Source organism: Serinus canaria, chromosome 1A, assembly GCF_022539315.1.
Source record: "Serinus canaria isolate serCan28SL12 chromosome 1A, serCan2020, whole genome shotgun sequence".
NCBI lineage: Eukaryota > Metazoa > Chordata > Aves > Passeriformes > Fringillidae > Serinus > Serinus canaria.
Genome location: NC_066314.1, coordinates 51,737,488 through 51,761,570, shown reverse-complemented (window position 1 = coordinate 51,761,570; position 24,083 = coordinate 51,737,488). Strand labels below are relative to the sequence as shown.

General features: G+C 42.5%; 1 protein-coding gene and 1 long non-coding RNA gene across 4 annotated transcripts in view; one reads left to right on the top strand and one right to left on the bottom strand.

Annotated features, from left to right (window-relative positions):
* The window catches only part of SYN3 (synapsin III), a 188,942-nt gene that overhangs the window by 37,193 nt on the left and 127,666 nt on the right, over window positions 1–24,083 (bottom strand). The gene's annotated exons all lie outside the window — the stretch shown is intronic.
* LOC127059127 (uncharacterized) overlaps window positions 85–24,083 on the top strand; it is a 34,447-nt gene continuing 10,448 nt past the window's right edge. Inside the window, exons 1-4 of one of the 2 annotated variants that reach the window (XR_007776601.1) lie at window positions 85–180; window positions 396–477; window positions 1,023–1,134; window positions 8,051–8,405. This is a non-coding gene — a long non-coding RNA (uncharacterized LOC127059127). Of the gene's footprint in view, window positions 181–395; window positions 478–1,022; window positions 1,135–8,050; window positions 8,406–24,083 lie in introns of those variants that run through there. The other variant, XR_007776602.1, reaches the window with a different exon arrangement.

Here is a 24,083-nt window from a genome sequence, read left to right as displayed (position 1 = left end):
TGAGAGAGACAAGGGTTGTTTGTTCTTCTCCACACGGACTGCTTTGGCCTTAATAGTGAGTGCACTCCTCCCATCCACAGGGAGGGTGAGAGACAACGAGAGAAGGAAGTGGGGCCAACACTTAGGTGCAACTCACAGAGTCCATCTATTCATAAAGCCTGTTCTTCTCTGCCTTCAGGGGTGAGTATAGAGAATAAAAGAAAACAAAGAAGGATTGGAATCAGCAATAAAAATAGAAAAAGTCATGTGTTCTCCCTGGCTTGTGTGTTGTTTCCATTGGGAAGGGTCCTGCCACCCAAGGCATACCAGGTTATCCTAGACCACATGTGGGATTGATTTTACTTGAAGAACTGCAAGAAGAACTGCAAGTACCCTCTCTGCCTCTTCTTTTCCAGTTTTATGCTCATGCAAGTATTCACTTGGAGTGATCAGCTCAGAGCTGGGCGGCTGTACTGGTAGGAAGTGCATATATCAGGAGTAAGTAGGATATATGCACCACATTTCCCCTATGTACTGGTTGGTCCAATTCTACATTTCTGCTTGGCATCCCTGTGCCCTTCATCTTGTCTTGTGCTCATGATTCTTGTAATCTAAATGCTATTTGTTCAGTATGTTGCTAGTTATTTTTTATTGCATATTTAATTTCCTTTAAAGACCTTTTATCTTTGCTGAAGTGCCCGAAGCAATGAGCTCTATTCATTAAGCAGTTAACCTGGAGATCTGGCAAAGGGAGGCAGTTGAATTTTGATGGATAAATGGGTCTCCTATTTATTTATGTTTGAGAATAGATAAACAATTTGTTCTTGTGCTAATTACCAATTGTCTGTACGGACAGGCAGGCACTACGCCCTAAAGATAGAATGGTGCTGCAGTCTCCATCTGTGGCAGCTCACTATAAATAACAAAATTAGTAATGAACACTGACATGTTTTGCTATTTGGCTGCTTATATAAAGAAATGCCACTGGAGAGGGGAACAGTGAGTGCATCACGTCCTCAAGCAGCCTGTGTCCCTTTCTTCAGGCAGAAAATTGAAGAAAGATCTTCGGGGCACAGAGGGGCACGATAAATCACAGTCCTGGCACAGGCAGGGACCAGAACCATTACTTCAGAAGAAGAAGCAAAAGACAGACAGGTGAGCATCCTGAAATCAAATGGTTATGTATTTGCTTTTGTACTCTGTTTCATCTTTGCCTCTTTAATTCATTGTAAGAGCCTGAAATTTAATTTATGCTGGCATAAATGAATCAATTGGAGGACTGCACCTGAGGCTTACTGAAGATAGGGCTCTGGATGGACCATGCCAGGCCTTTAATGCTGGAAGATAAAAGGCAACCTAGTAGTCGGGGCACCCACCTGCTCAGGCTCTAGGAGATGTGGCTCTCTTCCCAGCTCTCTCATCCCTGCCCCATACGTCCTGTTTGAGTCAAAGTGCTTGCAAGCCCTGGCCTCTGTTCCCTGTTTGGGAGCGGAGGCAGCAGCTGTTCCTACAGAGCAGGAAATGCAAACTGCATGCTGTGAGCCCGCCTGATAGCCTGGCAAGGAGGCCAGAGAAGTGTGCAGGATAGATAATGCTCTATCGCTGGCTCAGAGCAGACAGGGGCAGGAAGCAATGTCTCTGCTGCCCTGCTTTTTGTCCCCTGCCTGTGATGTTGCTGAGGGAGCCTGCTTGGGCATGGGGCCCGGGAGTGGGAAGCATCTGTTTTCCTGTATACATGCAATGAAAGTTTGGGATCCAGTAAACAACCCAAGCTTACTGTTAGTCTGGAAAATACCACCGGCAATGACAATGTGCTGCACAAACTTCTCCCTTTCTCTTTGCTTCTTTGAAACACCAGCTCAGCTTTCTTACTAAGGCTTAATCTCATGCCATGTAGGGGTGACCAGCGTGTTGGTGTCACATGTGGCTTGGCCTAGGTATAGCACTTGGGGTTTGAGGTGAGACAGATCCAGACTGTGAACATATGGTAGCCTTGCTGGGAAAGCTGTGGCAGAGAAATGCTGGTGCATGGTTAGCCAGGAATCTGTCTCTGCCACTGAAAACCCATCAGATTTCCACATACATGAACCTGCCCTATGGGGGAACCAACAAAAGAGCGCGGCACATGTACAGAGCTGCATTATATGAAGAGTTTATCTAGTGACAGTGGAGTGCCCTTAGCCCGTGCTGAGTTAAGTGTAATCAAAAGCTCTCCACACTCTGCAGCACTAAAGCAACCAGAGTCCACAACCATGCACTGGAAAGTCCTTGCTGAAGTGCTGGAAGTGGTTGAACACCTCGGCAGTCAACAGGGAGAGCTCCAGCTTCCACCAGAGTCTTGCTGGGACTCAAGTCCCATTTTTGTTGCTAATAAGGTGGCCAGCCAGCATACTTAGCAAGCACCCAGATGGATAGGGAAGGCAAAAGAAGGGAGAATCTATTATACACACAACTCTGATGCAATTCACACACAAACACAGTGAGATCTGCAGGTGGCCAAAGCCACCACAAAGGCAGACCCTTGAGATGAGTATTTACACATACTGAGTCATAAATTTCCCAAGAAAAAAAGATTATTATAATCACAGAATAGCATCACATTTTAATAAGAAAACATATTTTTACTGAAATCATGCAAAGACGTATATCTGTGTCTTCTATGTGTTGCAAGGCTTCCTCTTTTCTTGGAAAAAATAGTGAAAAGCACTTTGATAGTTTTAAAATGTGCATTGTTAACACATTAATTTTAAAATGTGAACTGTTGACAGGACTGTTATAGATGTAGGTGGCAGGTTTTGGGATGTAGTGCTGCAGCTCTGTGATCATATGCAGGGTGTTAGTCCAGATGCATAACTCAACCCTTTGAATTAAAATCTTACAAATGTATTCCCAGAGGCTGTGGCAAAGCCTTGAGGTGCCGAGGATTACACAAACATCTAGAGCTTGTTGTATGTAGAGGCCTGTTAGGAGTCAAACAACAATTTGAATCCTGAACTAACAATTCATCCATGTCTTTGGTAGTAGCGAAGAGAGTCATGAAAGTTATTTCCAGCTTAGAACACTGATGGCCCAAAGTGTACCATTTCAGCCCCTGATTTTCAGGGCTCTGCTCTGTGTGTAGTGTCACTGCAAAGATGACTTTGCAATTTATCAGTTTTGGCAGTGGTGTGTAAAATGAGTGCTGGTATGCACATATTAGCCTTTATTTGAAAATAGTGTGGCTGTCAATTGTGAGACTTTCCCCTTTACCTTCTGCCCCTCCTTTCCAACAAATAATGAGGGCTTCAGAACTCGTAAATTTATGAATATTTTCTCTATTCTTTTCTGGTGGAGCAGTAGAACAGCAGTAGAACAAGAGCTGGATCTAAACTGATCTGAAGGAAGGAATGTTAGACAGGCAGTGTTCAAAGCCAGGTTGAACAAGGCCTTGAGCAACTTGGTCTAGTTGGCAATGTCCCTTCACATGGCAGCAGGGATGACAGATGATCTCTAAGGTCCCTTCCAACCCCTTAACATTTGATGATTCTATGAAACCTGTGAGATCCTCAAGAGAGAGGTTGATTTTAATTTTGTGATTTTTTGTACTGTCCTGTAGTCCACGAACAAAGTAGAATGTCTCTTTTGATTTTCTTCCTCTATGTATACTTTTGTGCTTTAGTTCACCTTATCTAGCTCATTTTATACAACGAACTTTCAGTTTCTAGAACTATTTTTTTCTTCTGCAAAACCCTTACAATCAATGCTGAAATGAATAGTACAGGCTGCAATTATACAAAGGAGGAAAACTCCCCCCCTATTAGGAGGGATTTGGGGTGGTGGGAGATGGAGTCATTGAAACTTTGTTCTCTTGGCATTGGTATTGTATTACCATAGCATCCAGTGTTTTCAACCAGGCCAGAAGGCCCCATAGCACAAGGTATTGTAATTTTGCCCTCACCTTTCCCGCATTAGTAATATTCTGAATTTTTCTTTTATATTCTAAACCTGATTTTTATGTTAACTTAGCTACTTTCACTTGCATGATGACAAAGTCCATTTTGGGTGGGTACTTAATGGATGATGGGAATGTTGTTCACGTACTTGAGACCTAAATGTTGGAAGTAACGTGTGTGGCGCTTCCCTGGTGTCAATTAAGTTGAAGGAACTGTGAACATATAATTTCCTATAAAAGCAAGCAAACTGATTCAAACCTACAGGAAAATAATGATGTAATGAATGATGTCATTGTATTTATAGAACTATCTTACTAAAAACTTGAGCTGAAGATCAGCACTGGCAAGATCAGGGCTGCGTGTGATATGGTTTCCTGTAAGACACACACCTGTGTGTTGATTACTGTATTGTAATTAGAGCAGAATGAAGAAAAAAAATCCTTATCTGGGGAAAGAGGGCCTCAAGAGAGCTTTCAAGACAGTTGAAGTAAATCCTGAGGAGGAGTAGGTATCTGCAAAGGTCTCAGGAGGAAGGAGGAGATCGGGGGTATGATGAGAAGAACAGTGAGATACTTGTGACAGGAGGAGTTCAATGACAGGTGGATCACAACAGCATCATATACAGGTGGGATCTGGAGCAGTGAGGCAGTTGATGGATGAGATGGCAGCAGGATGGTAAAAAATATCCTTTGATTCTCCCATTGCTTTAAAAAAGTACAACAAAAGAAAAAAAAAGAAAAAAAGAAACCCCAAGAGCAGCATGACTTAATCCCCACATCCTTGAGTAAACAAACCACAAACCAATGTTTCAGGGCTCCTAACACTTTCTGTGGTTAGAATGGGTCATGGAAGTGAATAAAAAGTGGTAAGCACAAACCGGAACATTTTGTCATTGACTCCCCTCTAATGTTAAGTAACTTCGTTATTTGAGACAGGACATATTTGGGTTCCCCTAGTGGAGAATAGGAGTGTGAGCATTTGATATTATTCTCATTCCTTTGGAGCTTCAAGAGTGAGAATTGTATTAACATATCCAGACAAGCAGATGAGCAGCAAAAAACCCCAAAATTCAGTATGCGTGTGCTTGTATTCACACACATATCTAGCAGTCCTGGTCGATAAATCCCCACTACCACATATCAAATCACAAGCAGGTTTTTGAGGTTCTATGACTACACAGAAAATTTCTATAATTCCTTAATTCATGATGTTCACTTGGCTATTTTGCAGTGATGCCTTTAAGGAAGCTTTTATTTCCTTTTTTTCCTAGGAGAGTGAATACATTCTCCCAAGTCCTTATGTTGAGAAACTGTCCAAATATTTTTGTGGGATACAGTGAAAAAGAAGAAGAAAATCTTGAATTTCATTTTCCCCCTGACCTGAATTGTGTGCCTTTTGCTGTATTTTTCTCTAATTAGAAAATTCCATCCCACATGTAAACACATTGCAAAGGAGGAAATGTTGAACACCAGTTGTTAGCTGTAGCATCTAAGCTATGGTAAAAGACATAAGAAGAAGACAGATGGGAAATAAAATGCTTTATGAATTTATGCTGCAGTCTTCAAAGCCACCACTCTTCAAAGACTCCTTGAGGTTCACAAGATACTGGCCAAAAAACCTCTCTTGCCTTGGCAGGTTTGACTGTTTCCTTTTCTTTGGGAAAACTCCGAATTTTCACTGATTTCAAAATGGGCAGCATGGGATTTCTTTGGAGAGAAAAAACTTCCCTAAACTCCACGGAGGAAAACAACTTTTTGCAACAAGTCTCACTGAAGCCAGTCATGACCCAGTTACTGCTGGTCTCTAATCTCACCACACAGTCTCCTGCAGGTATTTCTTTGTCACCAAAGGACAATGTCCATATGGTTCTCACCCCAACTTTTACACATAGGAAAGCCGTGTACCCCGACTGCAAAGCTGGGAGTCTCCCACATGACTCCAAGCGCTTAGTTGCGATTTCACAGCCTTCTGTAGCACACCTGAGAGTAGTGCAGTTATGTCAGTGTAAAATGAGAAGCAGGTCCTGGGCTTATTAATACATTCATTGAGAAATATCTGCCTGCCCCAGAAATGGCTCCAAAGTTTTCTTGTAAGTCTCATGCCCTTGTAAGTGCCAATGACCACATGCATGGCTAGCATTGCCATGTCAGATGCTGGCATGAGCAATGAGCCATTGGCGCTGCCTGGTACAGGCAATGGGATACTGGAATATTTGAAATACTCTCTGGGCTCCTGAAAGCTCCTGGGCAATGAATCACCACCTTTTTTCTTCTTGCCATTCTTCAGCACTGAAGCTGTAGAAATAGCATCACAGAGGACCAGGCACAGATGGACTTCTTTAAAAGATATTTTTTTTATACGTTTTTAAAAGCACAGTTAATAATCTTGATTAATGCCTCAGGAGGGACTTTGGACATAAAGAAGAACGGAGATTATGGGAAGTATCACCTTGCAGCTGGCATCTCATGCCACATCTATACAAGTACATAGCAAGGACACTGGCCCTAATTTGCCTGTACTGTTAAATTGTCAGACCAATCTCTGGCATATTCTATCTCAAGATGAATAAGCTTCTCCCAAGCAATTCCCAAGCACAACATGGAACCACTGTAAGTCTGCAGACATGTCCAAGAGAACACTGGAGGCTAGAAGAGCTTGATAACACAGCTGTGGCTGGGCCATGACAGAGCTGCTGGAGAATGAGTCTGGCACTGTATGGTTTGCTACTGCTAATAAAGCCTCTGTCTGCCTCACTGGGTTGAGAAGGAGAGTAGTTCTTATCTTGCATTATGTATTATATTTGTCTGCTCCCACATTAGTGTTTCATTTTGGTTGTACACACAAATGGTCTATCTCATGAAGCCAGATGTCATACCATTCCCATATGACAGCTTCCACTGACTACTTTTTTCAGGCTGAATTCACAGTGGGTCCTTTTTTGGCTTACAGCCACAGATATTTACATGACATTTCTTTTGCCCACTGACCTGGAAAGTCAGGTATTGCCTCACACGAGAAATGTTTGAGCTAGGGACTCACTTTGTTCTATTTTACAGCTAGATCATATTTTCAGCTTTTTGAGCCCTTAGGCTCATGCAGGAATTCAAATACTTTGCTAATGTGGACTGGAGTAAAATACACATGCCCTACTTTTTGCGCTCGGGACATAAATGTGGGGAGTAAATCCTGTTCCATGGATTTCCCTCCTTCTTGGGATGAACGTGGAGTTAAACACTGGCAACAACTCTTCTTAACCTGAATTTGTTGCGGTGTCTTTTTTAGGCACCTTGAGCAGGTGGGGGCCAGGTATGAGCTCTGCTCTTCCTACATCCTCATTCTTGTGTTTCACAGTTTAAAGCTTCTTTCTCCAGATAAAAATCTTCTGTGTTTATCCAGACTAATTTTTGGCTCATGTCAGAGACATTGAGGACATGAAAGGCAGCCATTGTATCCCATGTTTGAATTAGCTCTGTGTCTGTTGAGATTTCTTGGGAACTTTCAAATTACATGTTTTCAGTAGGAGCCAAAAACTGTAGGAAGGGCTGTATTTCACAATCTCTCCAAATTCAGCAATTGCTTGGGAAAGAGAATGAGGTCCCAGGGGCAAATTTTATATTTTGAAAGGTGGAAACATCATGTTTCAATGATTCAGTGAATGAGCACTAATTAACTTCTTCCCCCATCCCCAGTCCAAATGGGACATGGAATGCTTTCAAACTGCAAAAGGGAAGTTTTTCTGACATGCATTTAATTTCTCCATGTTTCATTCTTGAGGATTTTGGAGATATTCAAAACCTTGAAACCTCTCAAGAGCTGAGAAATACATTTTCCCATCTAAGGCTTCAAGGGCATGGGTCCACATTGGCACCACTTGGGCATTTGTCTCCCTCTTGTGTCTCATTCCATGACAAAAGATACAATCTTCTGCTCCACCTTTTTGATAAAGCCACTAGAGCTCCCAATGAAGTGGAAGAAACTGTGGGTGACCTGTGCTCCTCACTGTCTGCAAACTCAGTGCCGAGAGACAACCTGGTTTGATATTAGCAATAAAAAGCAGAAGGGAGATCAAGCAGGCTCCACACAGGACACAGGCAGAGTTATTTTCAGCTGGGACTGACTTCTGTTTACATCTTTCCCAGCTGTAACAAGGAAGGGGCTCCTGAAGTGAAAGCATTCAGACGAAGACAGAAGGAACCACTGTGTGGATCAGCCTTTTTCATCTTGCAACCACCACCTCAGCCAGTGGCATTTTTCCCCCGCTGAGCACACATTGATGTACCACAGGCTGCAACGGCCAGGAATGGTGAGAAGCAGGAAGCAGAGAAATTCCTTTTGGAGTAACACATAGACCCTCTTCTTTACCTTGGGCCAGCCTGGAGTAGCAAAGGATGCTGTGGTCTCTGTGAGCCCACTCCTGTTTGTCTAGAGAGAAAGGGTTCACCCTTTACTGGAAAAAGAGGTGGAGACCTGAGCTGATTTCATCTCTGAGGCAATATCTCCACTTCTCAGGGATAAATGAGACAAATGTGAGTGAGCTGGTCCACGCCCAGTACAGGAAGAAATTTGATTTTTTCCCAGGCACAGTACTGAGGCTGTTGTGGGATCCAGGTAGGATTTTGGAATGTGAGCAGAAACCCACATGGAGGTAACTAGGGATGTGCCCAAAAGAAGGGCATTGGGTTCATCAGTGGAGCTCATGCCAGGTACTCTGGTTGGAGGTATAAGCATGCACAGTCAAAGTCTGAAACTAGTCTGGAAAGATGTGTTTCTTTAAAAACGTGTTTCTTGAATACCATTCTACCTCTTTTCTTCCCATCAAACTTCATGCCATTAAATTATTTTTCAAAAATAGTTGCTGAAATCTTCTATTGAGGTCATGGTTTTTATTCTCATGCAAGTAGTGCCAGCATCTCAGTAATGCAGCAGCTGAACTTCTCTGCAGTGTTTCTGCGCTGCACAAACTGTTGCTATCAAAATACACAGATCAAATTTCAGGGGAGCAGGAGTACCTTTTAAACAACAAATCTTTGCACAGACAAAGAAAATAGTTTGTTTTCTCAAAGAAGATAAATCATATCTTAAATGTTTAGGCTTACATAAGGGCTGCAAAGTAAAGTTAAGGTGCAAAAAATTAAGGTCAAATGAAAGAAGCCAAATGGACTTTTCATTTTTTCTTGGTTTCATTTCTTAAATTGTGAAATCAAAGAATTTTTTAAACAAAGAGAGTTTTGTATCCTTGCAGACTTCTCAACTGATTGGTTTTCATCCATCAGTTGTGGGTGGGACAATAAAGAAAATATTCAAAACTTCCCATACAGAAGTGGCTTGGCTAATTCCATCCTCAGAGAGTAGCAGGTGTCCATGCTATGTATCATAGTGCACTATTGGACTTCAGTAGCAAAAATCTCTGATACTGGACCTTGAGGACAGAGTGCTATTTCATATGCTTTTTGTAGACAGCCCTAATTAGTTAAATTAGTTTGTCTGCATCATAAATGTAAAGCAGCGCACATTGGATTTGTCTCTAATTGTGGCATTGCTCTGGTGATGGGTTGCAGACTTCTTTTTTTTTTTTTAACTTTCTCATTAGTGCCTAGCTTTAGGCATTTGTGAGAAATCACAGCCTCCTAAAGCTCCCACTCCTGTCCTCTTAATTTTGACTCACAAGGTTTTAATGGATGAACAGAAGGCAAAGAAAGCCTTTGGTTCTCATACCATTCAGCAAACCTCCGCCTGGCACTGGTATTGTTTGGGAACCCTTGTGGGGATGAAAGCAAACTTTGTACAGATGTGGCCTCTTCTGAGACTGCCCTTTGAGGCCTGTTGATTCTCAGAACAAAAAGCACGTGAGGAGGGTGACTGGCAGGGGATTTCCACGGAGCGCTCTAAGTGAAATTATTTTAAACTGATCCTGCACCACACAGGGATAATAACAGTCCTTGGTGGAAGGGGTTCCCAAAAGCACAAATGCTGCTCTGATCCTTTCTTTGTACAGAGCAAATTTTTCCATAACATCAGTGGGACATTGTGTGGAGATTCTCTGGACTAATAGGCTCATGAAGCACATCATGATGCAGGCCCACCAGTTTGGAGCAGGAAAATGTAGGGCTGGATAAATGTGGCAAAAACCCCCACATGTTGATGGCCTTTGCAGGAACAGTTTGGGTGTTTCCATTCCCAGACCTTTCTAGGGAGGGAGCATGGGGCTGGCCTACATGGATCTGGCTGCTGCTGTGTATTTTTAGACCTTGGTCTCCACCTGTGAGAAGTTAATAGAGTGAAGCCATCTGGTTGGCAATCTCTGCGCCTGTTGTGAAGGCACGTCCACAGGGTGCTAATGACAAATCCTGTCCTTTCTTCTGAAACCCTCACACCGGGAGTTTATGAGGCATGATACATGAACCCTGCCCCACAGAAGGATTAACCAGCTCTCCAAAACTGGGAGTGGTAAATGGGATCCCTCCTGAAACAAATCCCACTGTGAGTACAACCACTGATTAAATTGGGGCTTTGGATGGTAAAACTGTAACCAGGACAGGAAATTTGATTTAATCCATCAGTCCAGCTGTCTGACTCCATGCGGCTGATGCTGTCCTGAGCTCATCACTGCGGCAAGATGGCATCGCACACGTAAGGCTCAGAGCCCCGGCCACACTGAGGCCAATAGGAGTCAGCTCATTCATTTTGATGAGGCCATGCTTTCTTTCGCAATATCTGGTAAAGGATGTTTATCTCAAATTCCTCTCCTATCCTGAGGTATTTTCACTGTTTTGTTGCTCAATGATGTAACTTTTAAGCAATCCATATGAAGATGGTCTTTCATGCCCAAAGCTGAGGACAACTGAGAGTAGAGGGACAGCTGACAGGCTGTGGCCATTCACCCAGCTTATGATGCAAGGTCCCAGGGGAACATGGACCAAAGCTGCCTCGAAGTGTCTCCACAGCAGGGAGAAGCAAGCTTTTTCAGGAATTTGGAGCAGTGCTGGGAAAGCTCAGAGAGAGGGGAAAGATGCTGACCCCTTCCTCTCTCTCTCTCTCGTCTCTTCCCACACATCTGTGAGGTCTCAGATGAGGTCGTTCAGGACAGGCCGGGACTCTTCCTTCCAGGGTGGCACATCTCCATGCCACACCAGCACTGTTCTGGGACCAAGGACCTCATTTGCCCCAAAGTTTCCAGGTTGCCAAGTAATGCCAGGAGACACAAATTAATTCTATATGTGATTTCATTCTTTTATGCCATAAGCTAATTGCTTCCTTGTACCACAATATGTTCCAGCTGTCGGTCTTTATCTGTTTCTGGGTTTCTTCTGTCACTCTGGAGCATGGGCAATTTAGAAATGGTTCCCATATTTTGTCTTTTACTTCAAAAGAAACAAGAAAACAAAACACTCTCAGGCAAAATCTGCCTGCTCCTAACTGTACTTCTCCATGTGAGAGGATCCAAGATCAGATTTTCTAAAATATTACTTATCAGAAGGGTTACTCTGATAAGTAACCAAGAAGCAGAGCTTCTTTGATGATGCTGCACACATAGAAGTCCAGACAGAATTGGGACAAGCTAAGCTGTGCAGTATATGACAAAGTCTTAATGTTTAACACGGTGAGACTGCTTGTCCAAGCTTACAAAGTCTGGTTTGGGAGGGAGAATAAGGACCCTTCATTTGTAAAATTTGGTGTAAACCTTCTGTGTCCCCACCAAAAGATGACATTAATTATATTGAATTCACAGCTTTATATCCACTGTTCTGGTTGAGAGGTGATTAGGTGGTACACAGTACAGCATAGAGAACCAGAGATCAGATTTTCAGAGCTACAAGCAATCCATGTGAGAAAGGGATTAAACAGGTCCCTCTTCTCCAAGCACAGCTTTAAAACATTTCCCAACACCCAATATTATTTTTAACATGCTTTCAAGATATAAAGTAGTATATCAGTTTTAATATTTTTAAACTGCAAATATGTTATGAAGGGAAGAGAAGATGTAAAAGGAGTTGCCCAGAGAGGTGGGTGAATTTGGCAGCAAGATTCAAAGCTGACCTTTTCAAGTATTAATCACGGGCTAAGCTAACATCTGGCTTGTAACTTCAACAGAAGACAGGATGCTGAGTTTACGGAAAGAGTGAGCGGGAATTTTTCAGTGAATCCATAGGAAGACAGAAATGGCTGTATGGAATAGGTGTGAATTGTTAGGAAGCTGCCTAAATGGGATGAAGTAGAGGCTATTTTCTTTAATTCAGTGTGAGTGTTGCAAGAGGCAGATGCCCATGGGCACCCTGATCTTTGCTTGCAGCTTATTGATGGATACCAGTGACATGAAGAATTAAACACCCAGGTGCAAACTGAACCAGCTCTGAACATCAGTGACCTCTACTTCAGCCTCATTAGTTTGGTTTGTCCTGGGAGTGCCAGCTGGTGGCCAGAACTTTTCTCCCTAGCAATACCCAGCAAGAGGGGTCTGTGTTGTTCATGAGCATGGTGAGGTACATCATGCAGCTTAAAATGCATTTGGGCAAATATACACAACAACTAGGAGGGTAGATTTAAACTGTGCAGGAAATTTTGGTAAGGAATGGAGTTTATAGTGACTTCAGATGACATTAAGAATGATAGGTGCTACTGCTATTCCTCACCAGTTCCTCTCTGTGAACACAACCACAAGAGTCAGCAGAGAATGGATACTTTGGCCCTTTGGTTCATGCTTGGGACAGGGGCTTTGCTTGTCAGGTTGGCTATGGGAAGTGTGTCATTTAGTGGAAATCCATTTGGGGTCTGAGGCCAAAACCCAGCATATGTTCTGGCAGTAGTGGAGGGCTGGAACTCCTCTTTTTCTGTGAGATAGCAGCCCAAGCCCAGCTGGCCAGGCAGTCAGAGCTCACATTGTTAACCTCATGTTAGATGTGCCTCACATTTGCAAAGGATAATACAATATATATGACAAGTGAAGAAAGGAGTTTCAGTCTGTAGAAGTGTGCCAGCCCTGGGATTTTTTGCAAGTGGAAAGATCATAGGGCTGACCCTTTACACTGCTCAGGGAGACACAAGCAGCAAGAAGGTATGAAGCCCCATAGATACCGTGGCCTTTTTCAGAGGTTTGTAGTGACTGCAGATGACAGTGAAATGCAATCTGTCAGAGCGCTGTCAGGTAATAAAAAACCAGCATAATCCTATCATGCATTAGCTCCTGCTCACCCTCTTCACTGCACATATAGCTCAAGCTCCCAGATCTGGAGAAATAAGTGCTTACATCTAGGGTTCAATGGAGTCGATCAGCTTGAGAAAATGATTCAGCTAAAGCCAGCACTGACTGAAAACAGAGGGCAGCTCCTCTGGTAACTGATACTTCAGTGCTGCCAGCTAAGGGCTGAGGTCTTCAATGCACTGTACAAAACCAGAATGCAAACATCCAGGCAAAACTCAATTGGTGAATAAACAGGAACAGGTGAGTGCAGGTGTATTGGGAAGATGGTCAGCACAAATGAGTAAACACCATGTTGTGACAGAAAATCGTCACTGCTCCTAAACATTTACCTGGCTAGTCAGAAGTAGATCCTGGGGAAGACCAGGAGTAGATCCTCCCAGTGTAAGCTATTCTGAGACTGATTATTTGACAGGTGGAGATGTGAGAAAGCACCAGAGTGAAGCTGGTCCTTCAGCCATTCCCACAGCACTGAGTTTTCCCAGGCATGCCGGCCAAGCGTGCTCAAGCCAGAGTTTCTGTGTTACTTAACCCACAGGGCTAGACCTGATCTGTAGTAACACTTCTGATGAGATTTCATACACTCCTTAGTTTAGATGAAGTCTAAGGATGCAATGAAAGAACTAAGCTCTCCTTGAAGTTGAGTTCTTAACTTCCAGAATAAAAGGCTAGGATTTGGAAACCCGAGATTGGCATATTTACACTGATGTAAACTCAGTTTTGAGCATGGTCTGACAGAGCTCTGACATTGCCTGTCTGGGTGTGGTGGAAAGTATAGTTGTTTTCAAATCCATGCATTGGGAAGAGCTTGCAGAAGGATTCTTTCATGGAGACAAGATGACCTATTATCAATATATATGTTTATAAATTAGAGTATATTATGCTGAATACTGTGCAAAACACACCCCAATTCAAGAATTTATAATCAAAACAGAGACAATGAAGGGAATTATCTTCATTTGGGGAACGAAGAACTGAAGCACTGAGAGATTAAGTGACTTTCCATAAATCAAACAGGCAATATGTGGCAGAGCCAAGAATCAAATCCAGATACCACTGAAGGAGCCTAACTAGGAACAGCCTTCCCAATGAATAGTTTAATTAACATAAAATAAGCAGCAAATTGACTCAACGTGTTTTTAATTTTACTTGTGTACTTCAGAGAACACAATAATTGCATTTTATAATTTAAAAATAAACAAACACATATGTTTGTTAGAAAAACAACAGGCACACAGGAAAAATAATTCTTCCTTCTATTATATTTGGTGTGGAGTCCTTCATTAGTACTAAAATTGTTATTTGAAGTGAAGGAAGATGGCAAAGAACTCTCTCCTTCTGTGCTAGTTCATTAGAATTAAAAATAAGCCTTCTTTTAGGTTTGTGCTGAGTGCCAGGGCTCTGTGTAAACAGAGAGTCAAAGGACGGATTCTTTAAGCACAGATTCCAACAAATCCACCACATCCTCAGTCATGTCAGCAATCTGCAGAGGACTAGAGGCAGAACTGAGAATTTGCTAGCACCTTTGCAATTTGAAAGGGTCCAAAGATGGAAAGAGTCTGGAAAGCACCTGAGCCCTCCCATATCCTGAAAAAGAAGATAAGAGCAAAAAGGGATACAATAGCAAATCCCAGCCAAGGGAAAGATGTCCTTTAAACTCAGCAACAAATCTGTCCAGTCTTTGAAGTTGGCTACACCAGGCTTCATTCCCAGACAGCAGGGTGAGCATTCCTCTCTAAAATTAAGAGGAGGAATGCTTTTTGGCAATTGCAATTGCTTCCCCCAGGAACAGGCATGTACTGAGTGCAGGAAAGCTACCGTGAGTGACAGTAGGATTTAAAGAGCAAGAGAGACAGAAGAACTGATTTAGACCTCATGGGAACATTCACGGAGCCTTTCCTACATGCAAAACACTTGCATTGAATTAAGCTAAATCAATATAAGCCAGCTGGAAAGTGATCAATGGGATGGCATTCCCAGGAAAACAAGAGATCATTTTGCAGGGGCTGCCTACCAGCCTAGTGCCACATAGCCCTGGCCAGCACAGATTCACTGGGAGGGTCAAAAGGCAGCAGCTCTTGTGGTAACCACTCTTGCAATGCATGACGCAAGCAGAGCCCATGTCTGCAGCTACTCCCCTGCCAGAGCACAGCCACATCACCAGCCATGACAGGGAGCACTGGGCCTGAGGCAACTGCCCCTTTGGATGGCAGTGGAGCAGCTGGAGTCTGGTGCTATGCTACAAGGATAATGTCCCTCCTTGCCAGCGCAGAGCACGTGCCGAACAACTGCAAGTCTGCGCAACACATGTTTTGTATGTAGATCAGCCTTCACTAACTTGGGCTCTCTTCTGCAACTTCTTTCCCACAGTTAAAGTGAAACTAGAAAATTTGGCAGCTCTCTGGCTTTTGTCTATGGAGCTGAAAAGGCACAACTCTCTCTCCCTGTGACATTGCTGCCAATATGACACAAACCCTGCTTTGATTTTCACTGGGGTGATTTCACATAATTTTTTTTGTCTGTAAGGAATGTCACGAAAATGTGAGTAATAATGATGCACCCAGCATTATGTCTAAGATGATTGCATTTTGAAGCAGAAACTCGGCAAACTGGAACCTGGTGGCTGCATCCTTCCAGCCACTGCATCCCTTCCAGGAGAAACTGCCCCTGTTGCGCTCTACTTTTCTTTCATGATCAAAGCTTGAAGACATTTAAAGGTTATAGATAGATTCCTTTCTTGAGTCCAGGTTTGCATTACTTGAGCTGAAGAGCTGGGCGTGAGAAACTGAATAAAGCAGGTTTCTGTCACACTCCTCCAATCAGTTACTTGTCACCTAACATTAGACATGCATGAATCTCATTTTTATACCTGCAGTGGCCAGTCTAGACAAAGTTTAATATCAGTAGAGATCAGTTGGAAGTTTCAGAACCTGGTTTGTCCAAACCACCTGAGATACATACCTCAGGCTGAGAATAGCTGTTCTGCAGTAATACCTGTATTCCTCCCCACTGATGACAAAGACAGTGCCGGTGACCAGGTCAGATATATACATTTACAGGATACATGTGAGGATTTGGTTGAATGGAATTGATTTTGACTAATGCCCTGGTGCCCACAGGTAAAAAAACCTTAGAAAATTCTCTGAATGGAAGAAAAATCCTCATCTTACTGGAGCTAATGCTCTCTGGGTGTATGGGGAGGTAACCTGGAAAATTTAAGCAGGGCTTGTTGTCTGCCAGCAGAAGTTGGGGGCCATGGAAAAGGAGGAGTCAGGTTTGCTCTAAGATGCTGGGAAGTGGTAACTGTGTGTGAAAGTGTGGACACTCTGTGTCCTTATGGCCTCCACTGCTCAGTGATTACAGGAAATAATGCTTAGGCGACTCTTCAGGTGAATGGTTCTACATCACTCAGAGATGGCTTTATTTTTGACAATAGCTGGTTCTGGATTACTGGATGCTTCTATTAGTTTTGAATTAAGCCTGATATCTGTGGTTCACCACGATGCTGCAACACAGGAATTTGAAGAGTACTGGCTTCCATGTAAAAATGGAACGTGTGAACCATATGTCACTAAGCAGTAAGATAACCAGGGGTAAGGGCAGCAGAGTTTTGGATTGTCAGGGGTTTGAAAATCCAAACTCCTTGATCTTGAGAAGCTGACTCTTTAGGAAAACAGCAAACATGGCTGGAACTTGAGAAAAAGCCGTCCAAATCTATTGGATGAGCCAGAGCTATTTTTTGGAAATGCCATTAAAATTTGCCAGCCAAAGGAAATTGCCTAATTCAAACCAAAAGCTACAAAGACAGACAGTACTGTCATGCCACAGAGGATGCCAATAAAAGACAGGAGAGTGGCAGCAGAATGGAATATTGAGCATGAGGCTGCCTCACAAAGCTTCACAGAGATCTACAAACACAAGTTAGGACAAGGACATGAATTTGGAAAAACCTTCAAGGACCATGATAATTTCTATCTCTGTCCGAGACACTGCCCAGCATGGACAAAGAGGACAATAGCACCATGTTGGCAGGCAACACTTCATGGGACCAGTGAGCAGTGCTGCAGAGGATTAGAGCACTACCTGCTCAAAAGCAAAGGAAATCCCTGTGTCTTGAACATGAGGCTGGTGCAAGCTGAAATGTTGCCAGGAACAGTCATGTTAGCATAGAGAGTAAAACTACAGGCAATTGACCATAAAAAAATGAAGCTTGGGACTTAGTGTGGTGAGCTAATTCCTGTTAGAATTGTGACTAAACTCATGAGCAATTAGCAAATTGGAAGAAGTACAATTTATAATCACACCAAGAGAAAAAAATTATCCACTAATAAAAACATGCCACTCCCTTAATTTCATTAAAGAGGTAACTCACCAAACCGGCAGAAGATCAAAACAATTGAAAAATAATTTGAGGATATCTTCCAAGGGAAATGGAACCTGTTAAGGCTTGTCACAATTACTGAAATCACAGGCCAGTCAAGTGAAAACTCCCATGGCATGGGAACAGTTGGTTAGCTGATGCAGTCTGGCAGAAATTCCTTTATGTTGGAGAAATGAGGTATTTATTTCAGAGGCAGCAGTACTAGATAGCCATTTGGGTGATCATACCCATTTTTGCTAGGTCTACTCACGTTGCATAGGTAGTTGCTAACACAGCACTGCAGTTTTAGCAGATCTGAGTCTGTGATGAGACATTATGAAATATTTTATTACTGGTCCAAATTTACACTCAGTATGACAGGTTGGTAGGAAACATTATTAAACTGAGAAACCACCCAGTGGAAAAGGGTAAGGATGTAAGGAAGTTAACTGTTTCCTTCATTTAGCATTGCTAAATTATAGGATTTTGCAGAAGATGAGTGGTTTGTCAGCGACACAGGTCTCCTTCAGCAAAAATCTGAAGAGGTAAGAATGCCTAAAGTGATCAAACTAAAGCCTAGCACATCTACAAAGAAACAGATGAGGTAGAACAAACTTTTAAGGACTGAGGTCCTGGAACCATCCACTCCTTCATGAAAGCAAAGCAGACAATCTATTAAAAAAATGTATCTGGCATTCTATGTTTTTGTTGGTGAAGGTGCACAGGGAGAACTGTATTTTGAAAGCAGCAACTGCCGTGATGACAGGCCCATGTTATGCACTGATGGACTGAAAATGAGGCCCCAGTGAAATGCACCTCCTTCAGATATGATAGCTCTAAATAATTTCTGAACAGGCACAGCTCACTCAGGACTACTGTTTAGTGCAATTTAGTGAAGAGGTACTGCATTAGCTGGCATTCAGGATAAGCATCTCTTGAAGTCAAAATAATTTTGCAATTACTTAGAAACTGATTGTACTTTCATCACAATACTGATTTGCCAAAAGATCACATATCAGTCCAGTATAACTTCAGAAAAGCAAACTAAAAAGCACTTGAAATGCAAGGTTTCAGCTATTCACAATGGCTTATCTCTTTTTGAAAAAATGTCATCAAGACAGTATTTTCTAGTGGAAATGTCAAATGAAATCAGGAGAATTTTAAACACTAGGAGAAGAATATATTTCCCTGAAATGGAGGTTTTTTTCTTTATGAAAAGGCATTAAAAGAATACGTTTCCCTGAAATGGAGGTTTTTTTCTTTAAAAAAAGGCATTAAAGTCAATTGACAATACTTTTTATGCAAAGCGGGATTTTTGGGACATTGAAAATCACACAAAACTTGTAATTCTGTGATGGTCCATCTGCTAACTTCTGCCAGGCTTAAAGCTTCTTGTGTTATCAGAAAAATGACAAATCAACAGCACAGATCTAAGAGAAGCACCTATGAATATTCTGGGAATCTAAATGAAGCTAGTTACAACTATTATTAATTGGAATGTTGATTAGACTGCTGATGTACTTAGATATTTAAGGATCATTTCTGTGGTCTGGGCCTGAATGCTTTTGGGACAGAGGGGCAAAGCACTGCAGCTGTATTGGAAACAGATGAAACAACCTTTGTTTTATCACAGCACCATTTCCTAACTTCTAAACCCATTCTCCCTAAAATCTCCCATAAACCATAAAATGCCAACAACAAAAATAAAGCAAAACAGCAGAGACGTCCTTAAAATAAAATATAGAACTAAATTTCATTCTGGACTCCTCATAAGGTTCTTCCATCCCAATAAGGGAATAGTGACATTGGTTCAAGGTGTCATCCCCTGTCTGAGTCATTCAGCCGCACAGAAAGGAAGGGAAAGGGAGAGCATTTCGAATAGGTCTCCAGGGTTTTAGCCCACTGAATTCCTCCCCAGCAGACAATCTCTGGAAGAAGTGGAGGAACCCCTTGAGAAGGAAGTGATTCAGAAACATACGATGGTCTGTTTGCAGTGACTCACAACACATCAATAGCAGAATTGTCCAGAGACCTATAGAATGTCAGGACTCTTTTTATACCATTGTGCAAGCACAAGTACCAAGAAACATATGTTTCCTATCACTCAGCCCAGCTTTATGCTAGACTAATACATAATAATCTCTCTTGCTTGAAAACACCCCTGGGCTCACATAGATGTGGTCAGCATATTATTATTACTCTTAGCATCATCATTAGCATCATCATCATCACATATGTTTCTGTTGAAGATTGCATAGATGCAATTACAATTTGTTGTTTCCATCAGCCTGCACTGTGTCAGTATTTACACTGTGGATGGTATGTATGTTTAACACTGTCCTCTACAAGCAGGTTCCATGGAGACATGCCATCGCCTGATGTCTCTGTGGCTGATCACAACTTACTGTAAGATACTGGTTTACCTTTTGAAATTTTTTTCCTTCTGGTGACTATTCAGGACTATTCCACCCTGAGTGTTTCCCTTAAGAAGAATAGATGGAATATTTCAAGGAAACCATAAGATTTAATAGACGTAAACTCAGACACACAAGCAAAAGAAGAGTTGGTTTGCCCATAGTGAAGACTATCTGTGACTGCTACCTTGTGAATCTGAGAACTTCAGCTATAAAAAGAGTCAATGAAGGGTAGCAGTCCCTGAAGTGTTTAATAATTACAAAAATTTGTCTTCATATCACTGTCACCTTGATCAAGTTTCAAACTTCTGGTACCTGCAGTTAGCACCTGCCAAACACAGTCCTTCCAAAGACCTGCCCTAAGTGTATCAAAACATCTCCCTGTGCTAAGCAGGTTTCTGAAGTACAGAGGCTCACTGAGATCTTCCCCTGCAATTACAGGTGCTGCAGGTACTGAACTGAAGCAAGGCAGTCTGTGGGTGTGGAAACATGAACATATAAATGTAGGGAAGCATATTACTTTGTGTGAACTGATATGTAGCAATTATCCCTGTTCATTCTTACCCTACATAAAACGGGGTAATTCACAGCAATTTACCTTTCAGTAAAAGGCAAGTAAACTGCTCTGCACTTACAGCATGGTGAGTTGTCAGCAGAGAGACACCAGTTTGTGGTCACGAGCAGCTGATGGGATGCGCTACTGCATGGTGAAGTTTCTGCACCTCTGTCCCTTTCTTTGGGACATGTGGGGAATGTCACACTCCCTGTGCTGGGCTAACACTGGGGCCACTGGGAAAGCCATGGTTTAAACACAGGAAAAACAAAAATCAGCTCTGGGAAGGAGTGGTTGTGTCCGGGGAACAGTGGAAAGTCAGCTGATGACACTGGGATTGAAGACTGCTATGAAGGACGAAATTAGAAGTAAAGTCTGGCCGTGTGCGAACAAGGATGGGACACAAGACCAGAGTATATGGGAATCAGTGGGACAAAGAGTCCATGAGGAAAGACAGCAGAGATGTGATGTGATATGCAGTGATAAGGAAGGCAAGGAGTAGCTGGGCAAGGAATTATGAACCAAAGAGCAAGGTGTTGACAAGGGTCTTATGGAAGGCAGGTATCTCACAGGGATAAAGGGGCAAACAGAAAACTAGGGTGGGCTGGAGAGAGTTGGAAACAAAGGGGTGCACTGTGAATGAACAGATATCTGGGAAGGGAGTCTGAGTGAAGAAACAAGCAGGTAGGCAGAGTCAGAGAGGGGAGGGAGCATGGATAGAGACCCAGGGATAAAGGCACTGGATGGGTCAGCCTAGGGCAGTGGCACCGGTGACAAATATTGGGACTTAGTGGGCACCATGTTTATGACAGGAAAGAATAGGACAGATATTAAAACCAACTACATGAGGAGAATGGGGCTTGCCTAAGGAGCCTAAGGATTGGACAGACCCACAATGTAGATACAGATGAACTCAAGAGAATGGGGAAGGAAAACCTGTCTCCAATGCGACCTTTTCCCTTCAGAGTCCAGAGTGGATTTTAAATGTCCTGATTGTTACCAGTTCTCTCCCAGCAGAAAATACTTGCAAAGATGTCCTTATGGCCACAGGTGATGAATGCAAACACATGCCTGCTCTTCATGAAGAGCGGGTCAAAATGCCAACCTTGGTGAGTCAGGCCTGTACCAATATACAGCTGCCAGAGGGATTTTTTTTTTCCAGTGTATTTTGTAGTAAGACTAGGGATTGCCATGACCATATATCACATGAAAAGAACCTTATTAAGGTTAAAAAGTTAAGCACCCAAACTTTAGGAAACACAAAGTTCATTTTCCTTCCTTGTATATAAGCTTTATGAATCAGCAGTTAATTACATGACTGTGAGCTATTTTTTCCACAGGTCCCTTTCAGAAGGGTCCACCAGGTAGACCTGTTCTGAGGCTAAATCTGGACTTAAGGAAGAGGTTGTTTGCAGGACCCCTGCTTCATTTCTTCCAGAAGTCAGAAAATGCATAATTATGTGTCAGGGAGTAGCAGATTAAAAAAACGCACTCTGATGATTTAGGCAGCTGAAAGACATCCTAGGGAATTGAATTCTGTTCCTAGATGTGCCAAAAAGTCCAAATGAGATTCTGAGAAAATCCTTTAAATCATAGTTCTCTGTAGGAATTAATGTTCTGTCTCTCAAATTTTGACTTTCGTAGTTTTGGACACAGTAAATTAACTTGAAAATTTTTCAGTCCTGCTGTAATGAACTCCAGAGAGTGACATCTTGGACTCATGTTTGTTGTGGAAAGGAAGAACTGACTTCTTAAACTTTTGAAACTTTTTAAAATGTGACTGGAAAACAGGTTACAAATGTGTTCCTGTGGAATAAATACCAGATGTAAAAAGAATCTATAATCCAGTGGGGAAAAGTAAAGTAAGCACCTGTACCCATGAGATGAAGCTAGGCAGATTCATATGAAGAATTTGGCATAAAGCTTTACCAGTAAAAGTAATTAATCATCTCTCCAAAATCAACTCAAGAAAATCGTCAGCTCTTTATCTCTTCAGGTCTTCAAATCGAGACTAACTGCCTTCCTAGCTACTTGCTTTATTCCTTGAATAATCCTGAAGTATTTGACTAATTACAGGGATAACTTAATTAAATTATATATAGGTCTGTAAAACAGAGGAAGTCAGACTCTGTGACCTAACAACCCTTATCTTTACTAATCCAAGTGCCAGGTAGTCATTGTTGCATCTGAAGTCAGTTGAAACTTCTCTGTGATTACATAAAATTCTAAATAGTGCTACACAGACAAAAAACTCCAAAATCTCAGATATTTCACTTAAGATACTTAAATACAGTACCTTTGAATGTAATCCTTTACTAGCTCAAATTTACATCTATATGATGGGTCTGAAAATCTCCCCTTAGCTGGAAGGGATGTTTTGAATGTGCACTGTTTATTATTTATGAGACTTCAGCAATGAGAACCACTGAAATGCCCACGGGAAAAGAATAATTCTCTCCTTAGGACATCATTTGAATAGTGTCAGAACAGTGGACCAAAACTTATGAGGAGGTAACAGGTCATTCAGGCAGAACTGGGTGTTAAATGATGCAGAAAATTTGTGGAAAAAAGTCAATATGAGATCAGTATTCAAGGACTTATGTACAGATGCATAAGCACAAGGGAAGCAAAGAAAGTTGCTTCAATCAACCCTGATAATGGCATTTCCTAAGACACCTACAGTTTTCAGCCTGATTATGTTCCTTAGTTTATTATCTGACACACAAAATAAAATGAAGTTTCTGCTTTTTCCCCGAGCCCTGAGCTCACTAATGGCTCTATTGACCCTGAGACCCCCCACCTGGAGCTCACATCCATGGGCCCAGGAGCTCTATCTAAGCTCAGCCCTGGGCATTCTTTGCTTGCTTCATCCATACTGGAGAAGTGCTGGTCTCCTGTCCAGCCATGGCCCTGCTCCTGTCTGGTTATGAAGCCTGTTGAACTGGATCTAGACCTATGGATTAGCTTCATGGCTTGGTTTTTGTCACTGTGGACCTGCCTGGTGGGCAATGGATCTGATCCTTTCCCCTGACTTTGTGGCTTGGCTTCAGAACCTGTCCCATCACCATTATACAGCATTTTGACCTGAATTTTTGGTTGGACCTGGCCATCATCTCTGGGTTTGTCTGGCTGACCTCTGGCAATGTGGGACTGAGATCTGGCTAGTAAGGCTCCCTCTTGGCTCCTGCTTCACCTTTCTTTAAGGAGCAGCCCTGCTCTTGCTGCTTCCTGACAGATATATCCTGGTGTTTGGGTGCTGGGTGCTCTGAGGGAGCAGCTGCCTTGCCATTTGGAGCAAGAAAGCAACGTAACAGTTCTGAGAGGGAGGGAGAACTCTCCAGCCAAACATATCTAATTTTATTTTTTAGCCATAACAAAAGTTTGGTGACTGGTAGCTGTGTGTTATGTGCGACTAAGTGTGTGCACCCAGAGGTCTAGTCTGACTGTAAGATGACATCAGCTCAAGCAGCATGCCAGCAGCCTCTGTCATCTCTTTCCTATTGCTTGCCAAGAGCTGATGATTCTTCCCAAAACATGTGGTAAAAGAAACCTCATGTGTGTTTACATCCAAGGCAGGATGAAGGCCTGGCCCTGACCAGACAGCCACAGTGCACTGCAGAGTCTGAGTCAAAACAATGCTGCTTTGACA